Source organism: Triticum urartu, chromosome 7 (assembly GCF_003073215.2).
Source record: "Triticum urartu cultivar G1812 chromosome 7, Tu2.1, whole genome shotgun sequence".
NCBI lineage: Eukaryota > Viridiplantae > Streptophyta > Magnoliopsida > Poales > Poaceae > Triticum > Triticum urartu.
In genome coordinates this window covers 50,666,269-50,684,193 of record NC_053028.1, presented here as the reverse complement: position 1 = coordinate 50,684,193, position 17,925 = coordinate 50,666,269, and the positions used below count along the sequence as shown (strand labels likewise).

The window sequence follows — 17,925 nt, the reverse complement described above, 5'->3', positions numbered from 1 at the left end:
AAGGAGGCCTTCATACCCCGCTGCCATGGGAGGATAGAACAAAAGATTTCATGCAAGTTCTTATTATAAGCACATATGACTATATACCGAATACATGCCTACATTACATTGATGAATTGAAGCTATTGTGTATTGCTATAGCTTGTGACTGTTACATGGTGAATGTCATCCAACATAAATATCCATCACCGATCTGATTCCTACTCTTTTCATATATTGATCTTTGCTAAGTTACTTTGTTGCTGTTGTTGCTGTTACAATCACTACAAAACTGCTACTATTACTATTACCGTTACTATTGCTACTGTTACCTTTGCTATCAAACTATCATACTACTATACTACTAAACACTTGGTTATAGATATTTAGTTCTCCAAGTGTGGTTGAATTGACAACTCAACTAATAATACTTACAAATATTCTTTGGCTCTCCTTGTGTTGAATCAATAGATTTGGGCAATACTACCTTCAAAGACTTTTGTGATCCCCTATACTTGTGGGTTATGAAGACTCTTTTCTGCGCCATTGCCAGGGAGCACAACTCTATTTGCTGAGTCACTTGGGAATTATATATGTTGATCACTATGAAGAATCTGAAATACACTAGAACCAATATTGTTCCCTATATGACGAGGGGAGGTAAGGAACCGTCATCTAGCTCCGCATTTAATTCACCTTCTGTTTTGAGTAAACTTGCGACGCCACCACCTACAATTAATTTTGATATGTTGCAAGTAATTTATGATGCTACTTCTACTATGAATGATGCTTGTGATGTGATAACCTACAAGTATAGGGGATAGCAACAATTTTTGCGTGTAGAGTATTCAACCCAAATTTATTGATTCGACACAAGGGGAGCCACAGAATATTTTCAAATATTAGGAGTTGAGTTTTCAATTCAACGACACCAAGAGAACTAGATATCTCCAGCAAAGTGATCAGTAGCACAGTAGTATGATAGTTTGATAGAAGTGGTAATAGTAGTAACAGTAACAATAACAGTTTTATAGTGATTGTAATAGTAGTAGTAACAACGAAATTAATTTAGCGAAAACCAATATGAGAGATGTTTATGCATTGGATCACTGATGGATAATTATGTCAGATGATATTCATCATGTAACAGTCATAACATAGCGCAATACAATAGCTTCAATTCATCAACGTAATGTAGGCATGTATTCCGTATATAGTCATACATGCTTATAATAAGAACTGTCCTGGCATCTTTTGTCCTACCCTCCCATGGAAGCAGGGTCCATAAGGAAATCTAACGGATATTAAGGCCTCCTTTTAATACAGAACCGGAACAAAGCATTAGCACAAAGTGAATACATGAACTCCTCAAACTATGATAATAGCCAAAAAAAGAATCCCAATTATTGTCTCCTTAGGTTATGCGGATCATAACAAGTAATAGGTGCATACAAATTGCAATATCGGATCAAGAACTAAAATATATTCATGAAGACATAAATGGTTCAGATCTGAAATCATGGCACTCAGGCGCTAGTGACAAACATTAAGCATAGCAAAGTCATAACAATATCAATCTCATAACATAGTGGATACTAGTGATCAAGCCCTAACAAAACCGACTGGATTACATGACAAATCTCATCCAACCCATCACCGCCCGGTAAGCCTATGAAGGAATTACTCACTCCCAGTGGTGCGCATCATGGAATTGTTGATGGAGGATGGTTGATGATGATGACGGCGTCGAACCACCCTCTTCGAAGCCCTGAACGGACTCCAGAGCAGCCCTCCCAATGAAGAACAGGTGGTGGTGGCGGCTCCATATCATAAAATGCGATGATTCTTTCTCTCTAATTTATTTCAGGATGGATAGGTACTTATGGAGTTGGAGTTAGGGTTGCCGGAGCTGCCATGGGCCCATAAGCCTGCCAGGAGCGCCCTAGGGGGTGGGCGTGCCCTCGAGCTTGTGGCACCTGAGTGGCCCACTCTGGTAATTGATATAGACCGAACCTCGATGGCGAGATCCGATCCGATGTTGTAGCCCAACCTTTCACGACACTCCACCTTCAGCTGCAGTAGCCTCTCGCCCGCGCCCGCGGTGTACACGAAATACAGGGTTTGAACCTTGTGGCTCAGCACGACAAAACCAATCTCGACGATGATACTCACGCGCAAAAACAATTTCTACAAAGAAATCACATTACAGAGGTTTTCTAAAGATCCCTCTAAAACTTGATACGGGTGTCTACACTTGAAATCACATCATGTCTATTTTATAAAATAACCTAATTATTACGGCAACACAATATGGCTTTACATATCAGCCGGATCATCTAACATGACTCGGAAAGCAAGCTCCCTAAGAGCAACTCTAGCAGACCCCGCATCCTGCGGGCCCGCAAAATGTGTTTGCAGTTCGCGCAAAACCGCTTTTGCGGGCCGGCGCGGGCTGGCACAGATGCAAACCCCGTATAATGGACCCGTAAAAAAGCATATTCGTGGAATATGCTTTTTTACCGGTCGGCTTCTGCGGGTTCTGGTCTGGCGCAGCTCCTTCTGGCCCGCAAAACTTAGATTTGCAACTAAATTGATCTAGCATAATGCTTTTCTTTGCTTTTGCAACAACATTAGATACAAAAGATATCACCAAATCTTGGCTAGAATAGCAAAACCAAAGAAAACAAGAACCACAAGTATGCATTTCAGAAGATTTCCAACTTCCATAACTGCTCCCACTAGTTGAAGCAATATCTTCTCCATGCACTCATTGTTGATATGCGGATTCTTGATCTTGCTTTCTTCATTCTTCATCTTTGGTTTCAAAGAAGTAGACGTTGCTTCCCCTCTAGTTGCACATGCCGCCGCATCATTGTCTTTGATTGTACTAAGGAGTGCACTAACATCTATTAAGTTTCTTTCTATCAACAAATCAATGTATTGGCCTTCCCAAAACCAAAATGAGCATCCATCGTCCTACACAAAACAATGAGCAAGTTCGAAGTGAGCTACCACAATTTTACTAAAGAATGAGCTATGGAACGAGGTAGCGCAAGTGCACGTACCCCCTCGTTTTCACATTTGTAGAACACCCATCCGGGGTGCTTCGGCGTGCCCGAAATGAGCCGCAGCACTTGGCGCGGGCAGTCGTCGCACTCTATGAGCGGCATCGGCAGGCCACAAAGATGTTGCGCGAGCGCCGAGCCCGGTGGACAGCCGGACAAGTCCATGCCCGCAAACCTTCGGTGGCGGCGGGCGGACGAACCCGTGCCTGCATGCGGCGATGCGCCCTTGCCTGGGTTGCGGGAGAGGCTCCCCGGCCACTCCATCGCCCGGGGAAGCAAGCGGCGGCCGGAAAAAGGCAAATCCGTCGGCCCGCGATGAAGTGCCGCAGATCTGCAAATCCGGCGGCCCGCCGACGCAGGGGGGAACGGAGGGGAGGCCTCATGCGCGTGGCGGCGCTTCGGCGTGCTCCTGCCGGCTGCTGTCGCCGGAATCTTGGGCGGCGGCCAGCGGCGGCGCGCGGGGGGAGAGGAGAGGTGGTTGGTGGGAGAAAGCGCGGGATGAAATACCCCCCTCCCCCACCAACCGCTTCCGCTTATATGCAGGACACCGCAGCCGCGAGGGGGAAACCCACGTTTTCCCGGATTGGGGTCGGGATTTTGTCGCGCCCCCTAAATTTTTTTGCGGGCTGGGGTAGAATGCAGGGTCTGATCGGGCTGGTTTTTCCGCCCCGACCTACATTTTGACGGTTATTTTGCGGGTCGGGACGGGATACGGGGTCTGCTAGAGTTGCTCTCATAACTAAACTCACGAGAAAACGTGAAAAGGAAACCTGAACGCTATATTTAAATAACAGATTATATGCTTTATATCCGAAAATAGTGGAGCCGCCCCCGCGTCGTCCTTGGCAACTCGGGTGGCGATCTGGCGGTGAAAAGAACCGGCGGCACCTCCATCCTCCCTTCCCCTCGCCGCCGCCAGAGGGCGCCGCCGGCAAAGCCGCGTGGTGTTGGCGGCGGCGGGGCGATGCTCATTCCAGAGATGCAAGCTGCTCGATCTACAACGGCGCTCAATCCATGCATGAAGGCTACACGGGCTGGATGCTGATTGGGTTGTGCGCTGATGCTTTAGCGGCCACGGCTAGGGCTGGTTGTTGGCCGTGTGTGCTGGCCCTGCTTGTTCAGCAGCGGTGACCGGCTTGGTGTCCATCAAATGGAGACACGGTAGCCAGATCTTACTGAGGAGGCGGATCTGTTTCGCCATGCTACAGGTGATGGCGCCGCAACAACGTTGTGGAGCGGTGTACTGGTGGAACAGGGGTGGTGCGACCACGGCCTGCGGCGACCATGGAGATGGCTATGCCTTGGGGCCATCGTTGCTGCAGTGGTCGTGGAGCACGTGCAAGACGAAGCTGTGTATGGCATTCTTCAAGTTGTACGACAGTTCAGAAGCACATGCATGTGTTTGGTCATCAAGTGCTTATGTCCATGTCACGGATAGGCACTCGACCGACTATCCCCGGTCATGTATGCCATGGAACGGTCCACCGACCAGTCTGTCTTCGACAATAAGATGCAATCTATGGACGAGGCGTGATGCAGAGGATATGGTTGTGCAACGACAACGCTGGTGTGATCTAGCGCTTCGCGAGTAGCTGCTGGGACTGCAGAAAAGTGGTGGTGACAACACATGTTGACTTCGATGTGGTGGTGCTTGTTGAGTACCCAGTCTCGAGCTCCGGGTTGAAAAATCCTAGGTCTACCCGAGTGGGTTATACCTAACAATGACGATGTTTTTGCATCGTTATCTTGTTGAAGGCATTGATCGGATATGCTCAGACTTGTTCTTTAGGTGAAAACCTAGAATCTGGCCTCTGGCGGTTGGATCCAGTGACGGCGGCGCTTGAGCGTCATTACCTTTCTGAAGGTGTTGTTGTTGAAGAACCTTGTTGTCCTTGTGGTGTCAAGAGACGATTGGTGTGAATACGGTCGTTGTTGTAGTTTGTCGATTGTTGTTTTGACCGCTTTAGTCTTTTTTTTCTTCACTTAGGCATAGCTTTGGTCTTATATGACTTTGCTTTTTGCCGTTTGTTTACTTGTGTGTGTTGGTGCTGGCTGTGTGCATCCTAGATATGCAGAGGCGGGATGTGTGCTCATTGTGTTTGTATTCACTTGATACTTTATTTTGAGTTAATAAAATCCACCCTTTGTTGAAAAATAAATATTCTAGCTATATAATCCTTACAAAATATTGACCTGGACTCTGTTGAACCGGTGCGTGGACCTCTAATTGTTGTGCTGGTGGACCCATCCGTTTTCCTTCAAGCATAACAGACTCCACATTTTGTACGTCCTATTTGCTGCGTGATACCCCTTACATGTCAGGAACAAAAATAGCAAACGCAGCTTGATCCTTGGCCTGGAATTTTTTAGTGTATTTGATCTCCCTTTACCATACGGGCCACCATTATCCTTCACGCCCACATGCACACCAAAGCATTAGAAATCCGTATGCTTGTTCACGCTCATTGTGTACGTAGGCACAAGTAGTACTCCTGATTCTACTTTGACTTTATATCGGTCAACAAGCATACATGTAATAGCAACCAAATTTTTCATCTTTTCTTCATACTCCTTATCAAACAGTGTGTACTTTTGTACATACGAACTACATATCTCTCCCACTTTCCAAAAGTGGTCCGCCCATGACATTGCCCACAACTATTGCTCCACCTTCAACACCATCTGTAGCATATTCAGTCATAGGTGTCGATATGGTTATATCAGTAATACTCTTCGCTAGTTTTTCTGTATATTCTGAAAATAATTATTCTGAAAATAATCTCCGTAAAGTTTTAGCCCAATCCGAGAACTTTTATTTCATCATAAATATAACATCATGGTAATTCTACTGAAAACAACGTCAGTCCAGATTAATTTCATTCAAATCATGCAAATTAGAGTCCAAAACAAGAGCAAAAGTGTTTGGCAAAGTAGATACGTTTAGGACGTATCAACTCCCCCAAGCTTAACTCATCGCTTGTCCTCAAGCAGTTCAATTGACAAACTGAAAGTGATAAATAAAAACTTTTACAAACTCTTTTTGTTCTTTTTGATGTATATATGTTGAATAGTGCTCAAGTTTTAAGCAAGTATTATGAACTAACCATATGAATGATAACATTTAGGTCTCACAATTACCCATGTCAATAACCTAACCAACTAGCGCGCAATAATAACAAATCTTGGATACCAACAATTTTTTAAAACAATCATGATATAATATGACAATATGGTATCTCGCTAGCGCTTTCTGAGACCATAAAATATAAATGCAGAGCACCTCTGAAGTTCAAGTAGTGACTAAATATTGTAATTCATGGTAGGAGAGATTCAGTCAAGGCACACCCAACATTAACTATACTCAATGCATAAAAATGAAAATAGTACTCTCCAACTGGTGCTTAAACGAGAAGGTGATGACTCAATAATAAAAGAAAAATAATATAAAAGTAAATAGATAGGCCCTTCACACACGGAAGTAGGGATTTGCAGCGCTGCCAGAGCTCGAAGCTTAGAACATAGATGAATATGATTTGAGAGGTATGTCTTTCCTATCAACATCACGACCGAGTGTTTTCAATATCTTCCATGCTAAACACATTATCGATGGTTCTCAAACTGAAAGGTGTTTACTCTCCCTCCACCAGAAAAACACAAGCCATGGCTAGTCGAATCCTCGGTTGCCCTCCATACCAACAACTTTCCGGGGGAGTTTGATTCATTATGTTTCATTTTGATCATGGGACTGGGCATCCCGAATACCAGCCCCTCTCGTGTAATGACAAGTGAATAAACACTTATTGTGAGAATAACCCGCTTAGCATGAAAGATACTAACCACCCCATGTCGCTCCATGAGCGGTACGGGCACACAAAACAGATGCTTATTTGAATGTTTAGAGGTGGCACATGAAAATTTACTTGGAACGGCAGAATAATACCGCATATAGGTAGATATAGTGGAGTCATCTGGGCCAACTTTCGGACAAAGGATTTGGATGCACAAGCAGTATACCCGCTTAGTACAGGTGAATGCTACCATATAGAATGAGAAGCGACCAGCTAAACAGCGAAAACGGTCATAATCATGCATTGAGAATAATTAACATCGAGTACAAGCATGAGTAGGATATAAACACCATGAACATAAATATCGTGGAGGCTATGTTGATTTTGAATCAGCTACATGCATGAACATGTACCAATTCAAGCCGCTTGAATTGTTGAGAGGATGATACCATAATATCATACTACATCTTAACCATTTTAATGCATGTTGACACTCAAGATAATTCATTATCCACTCCTATCTATTTAAGCATGGCATGAATAACTATAATCTCTAATTGTGATCATAAATATGTTTCCCCATAATATGCTGAATCAAGATCGACCCAGCGAACATATTTACAAAAACAAAAACAAGGAGAGTTCATACCAGCTTTCCTTCACCGCAATCACTTCATCAGATCATCATCATTATTTCCTTTCACTTGCACGACCGAATGATGTGAAAATAGTAAAGTACAAGTGTGCTATGAACTAAGATGGAATCTGCAAAAAAATTATTCAAAGGATAAGACAAAGTAATATGGGCTCTTCGATAAATCATCAATAATGCATATGACAGCCACTAAACAATTTGATTGCGGTCTTCTCCTTATGACAACTAAAAAAAGAAAATAATTTCAGAGAAACACACTGAAATATTTTTGGAGTTTTTGTGTTTTCAAAGAAAGCAAATTAACGAAAGGAGAAAAACTATTTACACGGGAAAGCTCCCAACAACCAAAAGAAGGACGTGAATCTTTTTGGGTTTTCTTTTACTACTACGAAATAACTAAACTAGAAATAAAAACTGAAAAGAAGCAAGAAATATTTTTGGATTTTCAAAGTTTTTCAAACACACAAGAAGAAAGCGGAAAATGAAACTAACATGGATATGCAATGAAAGAGGATAAGCAGCAACAACTAGAAATAAAACTAACATGGATATATAAAACAAAACTAACATGGTGAGAAATACGTACTATCCCAAGCGTAGGATTTTGGACTAAGTTGGTCTACGGCCATGGGTCGAAGTATCCTCCTCCAGGATAATACTATGGCTCCTGCGAGTTCCACGGATAGACAGGGTCCTGCGGATCCCACTGGTAAACAGGCTCTGCGACAGGCTCAGGCTCAGGTGCTGGCTCAGGCTCATCCATTTGGGGTGGTGCCAAGCCTTAATAAGCGTAAATGTCTTCCGGTATAATGGTGTACCTACCTATAGAAAGATCGAAAAAGAAGGTGCAGACAGGGTAATAGTCTCACAGGTGTCTTGAGTGAACACGAACTTATACCGAAATTGCCTCGGACACTATGAATAAAATCATGTCCAACCATGCTAGCATGACAGGTAAAAGCTTCTCCTCTACCTCATGGTGCCTAATAGGAATCTCCAAATGTCTAGCGAGGCGGAACAATAAATACCACCATAAGTGACTCCCTTCGAGCGGTTAGTGTGTAACTGCCGAGCAATTATAGCACCCAAACTAAAACTTCTGTCACTATAAAGAGCATGGCACAAAATAGCAAGGTCAGACGAGCTGAGTGATCCACTCTCCCACCATCCAGTCAAACACCTCCCAGCAAATAATGAATAATAACATAACACGGGAAAAATGTAAACTATTAACTCTAGCCCGAGAAACTCCTCAATGCTCCCCCATAGTCAATTTGGATATAAAATCCACAACGTCACTGGGATGTGGCTCTTTAGAGCTGTCCTCAGATGGAATCAAGCAAGCCTCACAAAACTCATCAAGTGTCATCTCCCTAGGAATTTCATATAAGTGGAATGAAATAGTGGGTACCTCTCTCCTAGAGTGAAAACGAAAGTTTTGCATGGAAGTATTTGTGAGGAGAAGGTACTATTCACACTTTTCTTCGAGGAACGGGATAATGCCGGCATTGTCCACCAAATGAAAGAAGTCATTGGGAATTCCCGCATCCCTCAAGAACGTGTTGCAGAGCCATTCACACGGCCGCACCTCAGCAGCACGAGGAAGGTTGTACTTGGGCTTCATAGCCTCCTTAGGACTCCGGCTCGAGTAACCTCTCAACCTCCACATGAGCATTTTGTTTTTCTATGAAATTTTTAGTGAATCAAAAAAAAGTGAACAAACTTAGCCAAATTGACAGCAACTACTTTCACAAGTGTTTAGAGGCTATATCATGCATCGAAACTACTTTCGACCATATAAATTCAACATGCAAGCTCAAGAACATGGTCACCACAGCAACAAAAAATTGCAATATATAAAGCACTAGAACAAAAACTAATTGGACAATTGGAGAGGTCACATGCAGAAGAATAATCTCCCAAAACAGTTTCGAAAATAGAGTTCCAAGCAAGGAGATCAAAAATCGCAGGGAAATGAGCAGTAACACGGGTTTGAGCAAGCTAGTGATTTTTTTCTGGAGGTGGAAGAAAGTGGCGGACTACTGGAATAAGTGAGTGGGTCCCTATGGGACCCTCAAGTCTGCTGGGTGCACCCCCTGGGGTGTGTTCAGTGCCAAAAATTCTAAAATATTCTAAAAAATCATATTAAATATTCTCTTTGGTCCTTCCTCTCGCGTGGCAGCTTCCCTCGTGTTTGCATCAAACCATCATTAGATAACATTTTTTTGCTTAGTGTGGGTGTATATTGTATCACAGAATAAACATAATTGAATGCTGAAACTAAATAACAGACATATATTGATTCTATCATGATTTGATGTGGCAATATATGTTGATAGAAGGTACATATTTTTTTAAAGGTGGTACAACTTCTAACCTTTCTATCAAATGATACACACTGCAAATTATTTGATCACTATTTTTTCACATGAATGTGCCTTCTGCACAAAAAGGAGTACCAAAATATGAGTTGACACAACCCATGCATGCGCCACAGATTCTCTTATATATTATTTTTCTCGTACGGAGTGATTCTTAACACTGGAACGTAATAAGCTTCAGATATACATGAATCACTCCTCGCCCTACATGACCTTAGAAACTAACACAACCTCAACTAATTAAGCTCATCCGTGCAGCTCTACTGAGTAAGGTAAAGTTAGTTGAACTATTTATATGAAAATGGATGTCCTAGCTAAAGTTAGTTGAACTATTTATGTAATCATAAATTTAGCTTTATTGGAATGCAAGATCATTTCTTCTTTTTAGAATTTAATATCTTATACCTGTTCAATGTTGGTCGGGGTTATAAATGGGAAATTGGCATGTGCTACTACAGAGTGCATGGGCTATAGATGAGAGTGTTATGGTGCTGCTAAAAGAAGGGCGCAAGAGGGTCAGCCGGGGGCCTTTTGCCCACGGCCGGGCAAGATGGAAGGGATTTCCTTCTTAATTCTTGCTTGATTAGATTGATACATCTCCTCTCTTTATATAGAGAGGTTTACTTGACTTCCAAGTAAGGCTTACATGACCCCTAAACAAGCGACCCTTATCTCTAATTAACCCTAAGACTAAGGGGCTATACCGCCAGCCCAGGCCATTAGGCCCATTACGTAATCTAACACTACACCCCACCTGAACATGCAGCTTGTCCTCGAGATGCAGCCTAACCAACTTATAACCATGACTCGACGCAACACAAACCTAACACCTAAAAACAAGCCTTTTACATCTTGGGTTGTTTTATTAGTCTCAACCTGAAATGGACTGGAACAATTTATTTTGGACCTCTTAACAAAAAGTGGACACCATCCGCACGTCGGACGTGCACGTGTACAGCCACCTGGATCCCATGGACACCATCTGTACGAAAGGAATGCATGGGTATGGCCACCTGAAAGTGGTCGCAAGAGCGACAGCAGAGGCGCCCTCACGGCGGCCGGCGGAATGCAGTGGTGCTACGCGGTGCGCTCCTGTCGTCGACACCATGCCTTCTTCCCGCCGGACGGTTGTTGGTCTACACCGCAGAGAGAACCATGGAGGGCTTGCGATGGATAATGACGAGGAGGGGTGCGCCCCCCAATCGCCGATGTCTCAGACTTTGAGGTCGCTGCCCACGGGGAAAACAGCATGCCCAAGATCCCTCGCACAGCGGACAAGATCGAGGTCCTTTGCTCAGCGAAGTCCAGCTAGGAGGAGTGGCAGCTGCAGAGCATGCATCTCCCGCACACGCTGTCGCGCTAGGAGGCCGCGCGCAGCAGCCTGCAGGCTCGCCGCCGCCGACACGTGGCGGGTAGTGATCCAAGCCGGAAGCAGTGATGGCGATGGCGGGAACTTGATCTGCTGGATGGGACGGCCTGGGGAAGCGGTAATGGCGACGGCGGGAACTTGATCTGGTAGATCGGGACTCTCGCCGGCGCGGTCGATGCGGGGCCGGAGCTTACCGGCGGTGGCTGCTGCAGCGGAGCGACGGCCGCAGCGGAGGCCGCCAGGAGCGGCGGCTGCCACTGTAGCCAGGGCGGGGCGGTGGTGGCGGTGGATGGCAGCTGCAGCGGCCTGGCGAGCGCGGTGGGGACGCCCTGGGGCAGCGGCAGCGGCTACTGCGGTCGAGCACCGGGCGCGGCGGAGGCCGCCAGGAGCGGCGGCTGCCACTACAACCAGGGTGAGGCGCTGGATGGCAGCTGCAGCGGCCCCGCGAGCGCGACGAAGGCCGCCTGGTGCAGCGGCTACCATGGCAGCCACGGAGGCGCGGTTGCGGTGATGGGTGGCGCAGCCAGGTGCGGCCCGTAGGACCCGGCAAAGAACAGGCGGATCTCCTGGACCGCCTGGGTTAGGTCCCGCAGTGCCCTGGAGACCTCCTCCGGGGTGAGGACGGCGGGGGCGGGCGCGGCAGAGGATCCCGGCGCAGACAGGAGCGGGGCGACGGTCGTGGTGGTCGGCGGAGGCGACGAGGTGACCGGCAGCGGAAGAGATGGGTTGGGCCGCGGTGAAGACATGATCGAGCCGAAGCTAGCTGATACCAAATTGTTATGGTGCTGCTAGAAGGAGGGCGCCAGAGGGTCGGCCGGGGGCCTTTTGCCCACGGCCGGGCAAGATGAAAGGGATTTCCTTCTTAATTCTTGCTTAATTAGATTGATACATCTCCTCTCTTTATATTGAGAGGTTTACTTGATTTTCAAGCAAGGCTTACTTGGCCCTTAAGCAAGCGACCCTTATCTCTAATTAATCCTAAGACTAACGGGCTATATCGCCAGCTCAGGCCATTATGCCCATTACGTATTCTAACAGAGAGTTTATCACATATAGAAGACAAAAGTGAGCGTTTAGAAGTGAATCCCAAATTTTAACCTACCATCACCTCACGCGCCCCATCATCGCCCACCGAGGTGACTATCAATCTCTCCAGTCTCTTTCTTGTCTCTTCACTGCATTGATGTTCAAAGTGCAAATCTAGGCTGCCCAGTGCCATGCATGGCAATTTGCTGGAACATTCATCAATTGATGATATTGCTCACTCAGTGGTGTGTATCATGTTCTTGCTGTGAATTGAATCGCATGTGCATGGACAGACCGTCATGCATTTTGGGCAGGGTTGGCAACATCCACCGTGACCCATCCTGGAATATACAAAATATCTCGCAAGTTATCACTGAGTTCTTCATGTCTCCCAAGCCCATGAATTGTTAACATTTTTTGTTCATCCAAATAAAGTACAAAATATTGATTATAATATGTCTCCAGCCCTTCCTTGCACCTTGCTTCTTCTCTCACTATAGATTCCCTGTTGCTTGCCCAAACACGCCTTTTATAGCACTGTTTGGTTCAGTCTGACCGTATAATGTTTGAAAAAATAAATGCAAGTGAATGTCGAACCTCAAATTAAAAATAGTAACTTCTATTCACTTTTTGTTCTATTGTTTTCCATATGGCAGTAAGAGCACATGATTGATTGCTTATTTTTTCTTAGTTTTGACACACGTTTCTATATAGGTTTTCTTTTCCTCCAAGATAATTTTGCAGGTCCAAAAAAGAATAAGTTATCATCAATAGTTGAAGCTTCACACAGTAGAATCAGTAGTCATATCATACACGACTTGAGAACTAACACAAACTTAGCCAACCTCATCAAGTTAACTATGTATGGGCTCGGTCTAAAACAAACTTGTTCTATCCCATGACACATAAATCTCATAGATACAACTTGGAATGCATGTACTAATATACATGCGCTTGTTCTATCCCAAAGATGCTCCTGACAACGGCCACCTGTGGATCCACCTAACCATCGATAATTTACACTGGGGTGCGGCATTCCTCAAAGACATGCAACTTAAATCTTAAGCCTGGCTATGATACCAGGTGTAGGATATACTCCTATGTGCCACTTGTGCCCCTACGACAACTCAATTCAACTCAGTCGAAGTTCATGATGGGAACAAGTGCGCACACAAACTAGATTCCTTTTAAGCCAATGCCTCTTTCTAGGGCATTTCTCTTTATTCATACATCAGCAATTATAAAAGTTGACGTCAAACGCGGAGTACCCTATCAGCTAGAAAATACAAAAAATCAATTACACTATCAGATTAAATAGTACTGATAAGTATGGACTTCTCCCAATAAAATGTGCAAATTGTGGACACATCAACTAATGGAAATACTCAGACAACTACATACATCAAAGAAACATTGATGATGAAGAGCATGACCGGAAATAAGAAGCTCGGTAGGTCAGATATTTTGTGTTGTCGATCGGGCATCCGAAGACAAATAGTTTCCGGTTTTCTCCATGTGAGGTTGATTGTGTAGGGTGATAGTTTTATAGGGCTTCGATGCCAGTACCTAGTTCTATAGCCATTACTTGATGTGTCCTCATTTTGCACATTGCATCATCAACGTTGCATCCGATGGTTCACAGTGAATGGACGCACCCAAATTGGATTTCAGTCACCTAACATCTAGCCGATATATCTAATGCAATCCAGACGCAAGATCTTCTTGCGAGTTCGCAAAAACATCTAGTCAATCCCTCTTCTATCACCATGGCATTAGGTCCAAGAGTACCTTCAGTAATGCATCGTACTACCCCAGCATACTCACATGCTATAACAGTAGAACCAATACGGACATCTTGCTTTAGAGAAAGTGCTTCTTGGTAGGCCATTGCGTCCAAAATGTTGCGCCCACCCTAGTAATCACATCGGGGACAAACCGACAAAGTCTCTGCCCACCACCCACTACCTCTCGACACCACCACCAGCTTTCAGTCTCTCACACTCCATTATTTGGTTAGCTTGTGCCCAGCAGGCAGAAACGACACCAGAGCCTGTGTTTTACTTTGCTCCATCAACACGTTGCGAGCAGATGGAAATCGAAGCAGCGGCTGCTGACTCCGGTGCCAGCGAGCTGGAGGTGGTGGTGTTCCCATGGCTGGCGTTCGGGCACATGATTCCGTACCTGGAGCTCTCCAAGCGCCTGGCTGCGAGGGGCAACGCCGTGAGCTTTGTCTCCACGCCACGGAACCTCGCCAGGCTCCCGCCCGTGCCGGTGCACCTGTCCGCCCACCTCCGTTTCGTGCCACTGCCGCTGCCGGCCATGGAGGGCCTGCTGGAGGGCGCGGAGTCAACGGCCGACGTGCTGCCCGACAAGATGGGCCTCCTCAAGAAGGCCATGGACGGCCTTGCCGAACCGTTCGCGGCTTTCCTCGCGGACGCCGTCGCCGCCGGGAGGAGGCCGGACTGGATCATCCTCGACTTCTGCCACCACTGGGTGCTACCCATCGCCGACGAGCACAAGGTACCGTGTGCGCTGTTCCAAATCCTCCATGCTGCCATTGCTGCCTTTTTGGGGCCGCGGTGGGCGAACGCCGCGCATCCGCGCATGGAGCCGGAGGATTTCACCGTGCCGCCCAAGTGGATCCCCTTCCCGTGCACCACCTTCTTCCTCCGCCACGAGGCTCAGTGGGTTGCCAGCGCCTTCCACGCCAACGCATCTGGAGTGTCCGACATGGACCGTCTCTGGCACATCTGGGAGCGTTGTCGCCTCACCATTCACCGCAGCTGTGAAGAACTGGAGCCCCAGATGTTCAGCCTCCTCTCCGACCTCTTCCGAAGACCCGCCATCCCTGCCGGGATCCTGCTACCGGCAGTGCCCGACGACCATGATGAAGACCACATACACAGCCGCTCAGGCTGTGTCAGCCGTCCCAAGGTCCTACGATGGCTCGACGACCAGCCCCCCAACTCTGTCATCTACGTCGCGCTTGGGAGCGAGGCACCACTGACGCTACAGAACATCCATGAACTCGCGCTCGGGCTAGAGCTCGCCGGTGTGCGCTTCCTTTGGGCTCTACGGAAGCCGGCCGGCACCGGCACCGGGAACGACGACGAGCACGATCTGTTGCCAGCCGGGTTCGAGGAGCGAACCCGGCTGCGCGGGCTGGTCTGCACAGGGTGGGTGCCGCAGGTGAAGGCGCTCGCGCACGGCGCCACGGGTGCATTCCTGACGCACTGCGGGTGGGGCTCCACCATTGAGAGCTTCGCCTTCGGGCTCCCGTTGGTGATGCTCCCATTCATTATTGACACGCCCATGATTGCACGGGCGATGGCGAAGAGAGGGATAGGTGTGGAGGTGGCGAGGGACGACAAAGATGGCTCGTTCGACAGGGACGGCCTCGCAGTGGCCGTGCGACGTGTCATGGTGGGGATGAAGGAAAGGTGTTTGCAACCAACGCCAAGAAGCTGAAGGAGCTTGTCGTGGACGAGGGGCGTCAGGAACAGTACATCCACGAGCTCGAGGACCATCTGAGACGCAACAAAGACGTGTAATATAATTGCCATGCATCTGCACTTGTATGTTGACCTGTGTGTTAAGAAAAGGGATTCTCCGGTAGGTCCGGTGCATGGGACCCATGCATTAGGCAATCTCTCTCCTCCTATATTTCTTACACTGCATCCAAGAGTAACTTCAACCCAAAGGGACGCACATTTCATTCAATTTTTGTCTGTTTGGGTGGGACAAGCGGACGAGATTGCCCGCCTTTTAATTTGGATCGGCTGCATCTTTCAACGGATGGCTGATGCATTTTTTTCCGCATCCACATAAGTAAGCAATTTCGAAAACATTCGGCCAAATTTCGCATAATTAATCAGTAAACGGCCGGTCAATCCCGACCAAAGTCCACTTAAACAACAATAAAACATAGGAGAAACTAAAAAAGCGGCTACACGCTGCCTTAGGCGTCGCCCTCCTTCTTGTCGTCATCGGGGAGGTGGAAGAAGGCTAGATGCAGCCCATGAAAATACGGTCTCCAATGCCGCTAGCATCGACTTCTCCGGCATATGCTTCGGTGGCGGTAGTGCTACGCGGTGGGTGCGCTCCTCCACCTCCTCCTGCTCACGGCGCATCTCCTCCTCCTCCCGTGCCCAGTAGGCACGGCGCTCCTCCTCGCATTCGGCCTGCATCTGGCAATCGATGTCGGCGTGCTCATTTGCCAGGTGGAGTTGCCACCGGTGCTCGAGGTAGCACACCGGTCCACGCGGAGGACACCGCTCAACGCGTGCCTCTTCGGCTAGGGCAGCGTGGGCGTGCGCTCTGGCTCGGCCTTGGGCTCGGGCAACGGCGGTGGGGGTGGGGACGCAGTCCCCGACAACAAATAGGGCGAGGGCCTCCTCCAGACCATCGTCCCAGCGGGCATCCTCCTCGCGTTGGCTTTCCTCCAGCGTGTCCTGCAGTACCGCCTCCACTACAGCTTGGTAGGCGGCCTCCTCCTCCTCCTCTAGCACTAGCTCCGCGGGTGGTGACACAAAGAGGGGATTGAGCTGCATGCTGTTGCGTCGCGCGGCGTTACGGTACGTGGTGAACCAGGCTTCCTAGTTCGGGGAGTTCGAGCCATAGGCAAGGAGGTGGCGCTGCGCTGGCGTCAGGAGGGCGCGGCGATTGCGCACCTCCTCCGCGTGCGCCCCTTGGGGAGGTTGACAGCCAATCACGACATTTGCTGGTGGTAATGCCAGTGCCAGTGCGTGCGGCGCACCCGGATATGCAGCCGGTGCCATGGCCGGTGACCCCTGGCCACACGCGGCATGGGCTCGAATGCTGCCGGGGGCAGTGGCGGCAATGGAGGTGGCGCGTGGGACGAGTTGGCACCGGCGTCGACCTTGACGGTGGACTTGCCGAAGAAGCCCATGGTGAGCTAGGGTTTTGCGGCCGCCGGCGATGAAGCAAATGCGGCCAGATGTGGACGGGATGGAGAACTGGATGAGCCCCCCTCCCAGTCACGTTTGCATTAATAAGGACGATGACCCGGATGCTTCCACATGCTGCCATTCAGGCCTGAGTTACGTGGTCGCATTGAATACAATTGCGGGTGGCAGTTGGGCAGCCGGCGGGCGGGGCCGCGGCGGACACCTAGCGAATGCAAGGCCTACCCGTCTCGTGTCTGTGTGGATACAAACCAGGTGCAAATTTGGGTCGGGATGCGTCCAAACGAGGAGTGAGAACACACATTTTTGGTTTGTGTTTTCGCGTTCCACTCGGACTCAAACGGACACGGGCGGATTATTTGCGTCGCCGCGTTAAAGTTGCTCTGAGTGCAACTCCAATGTGCCCGATGTCGTATGTTAATGGACATGGTTTTTGTCCATTTTTCATCCGTTTGAGTCGGCTAGAGGCGCGCTGTCCATCCGCGGCCGTCCAAACCTATCTCGTGCACCCAACCGGCTGACGCACTTTCGTCCACACGACCGAATTTTTTGGCAAGAAAATTAATGTAGTTCATGCCAGCGGGCACAATTCATACTGGCATACGTGCCAGCGGTCAGCATACATGCCAGCCAAAAAAAAACAGCATAGTTCTAGCCAGCGCACTTGCCAACGGTCGACACACTTGCTAGCACATAAGAAGATAGACCTATTTTCATCCACGCCATGCATCTTGACT

The 17,925-nt window shown here is 47.9% G+C and overlaps 1 pseudogene; it reads left to right on the top strand.

Annotated features, from left to right (window-relative positions):
* The first annotated feature begins 14,228 nt into the window (after positions 1 to 14,228).
* LOC125521510 lies at positions 14,229 to 15,926 on the top strand (annotated as a pseudogene).
* Positions 15,927 to 17,925: the final 1,999 nt, after the last annotated feature.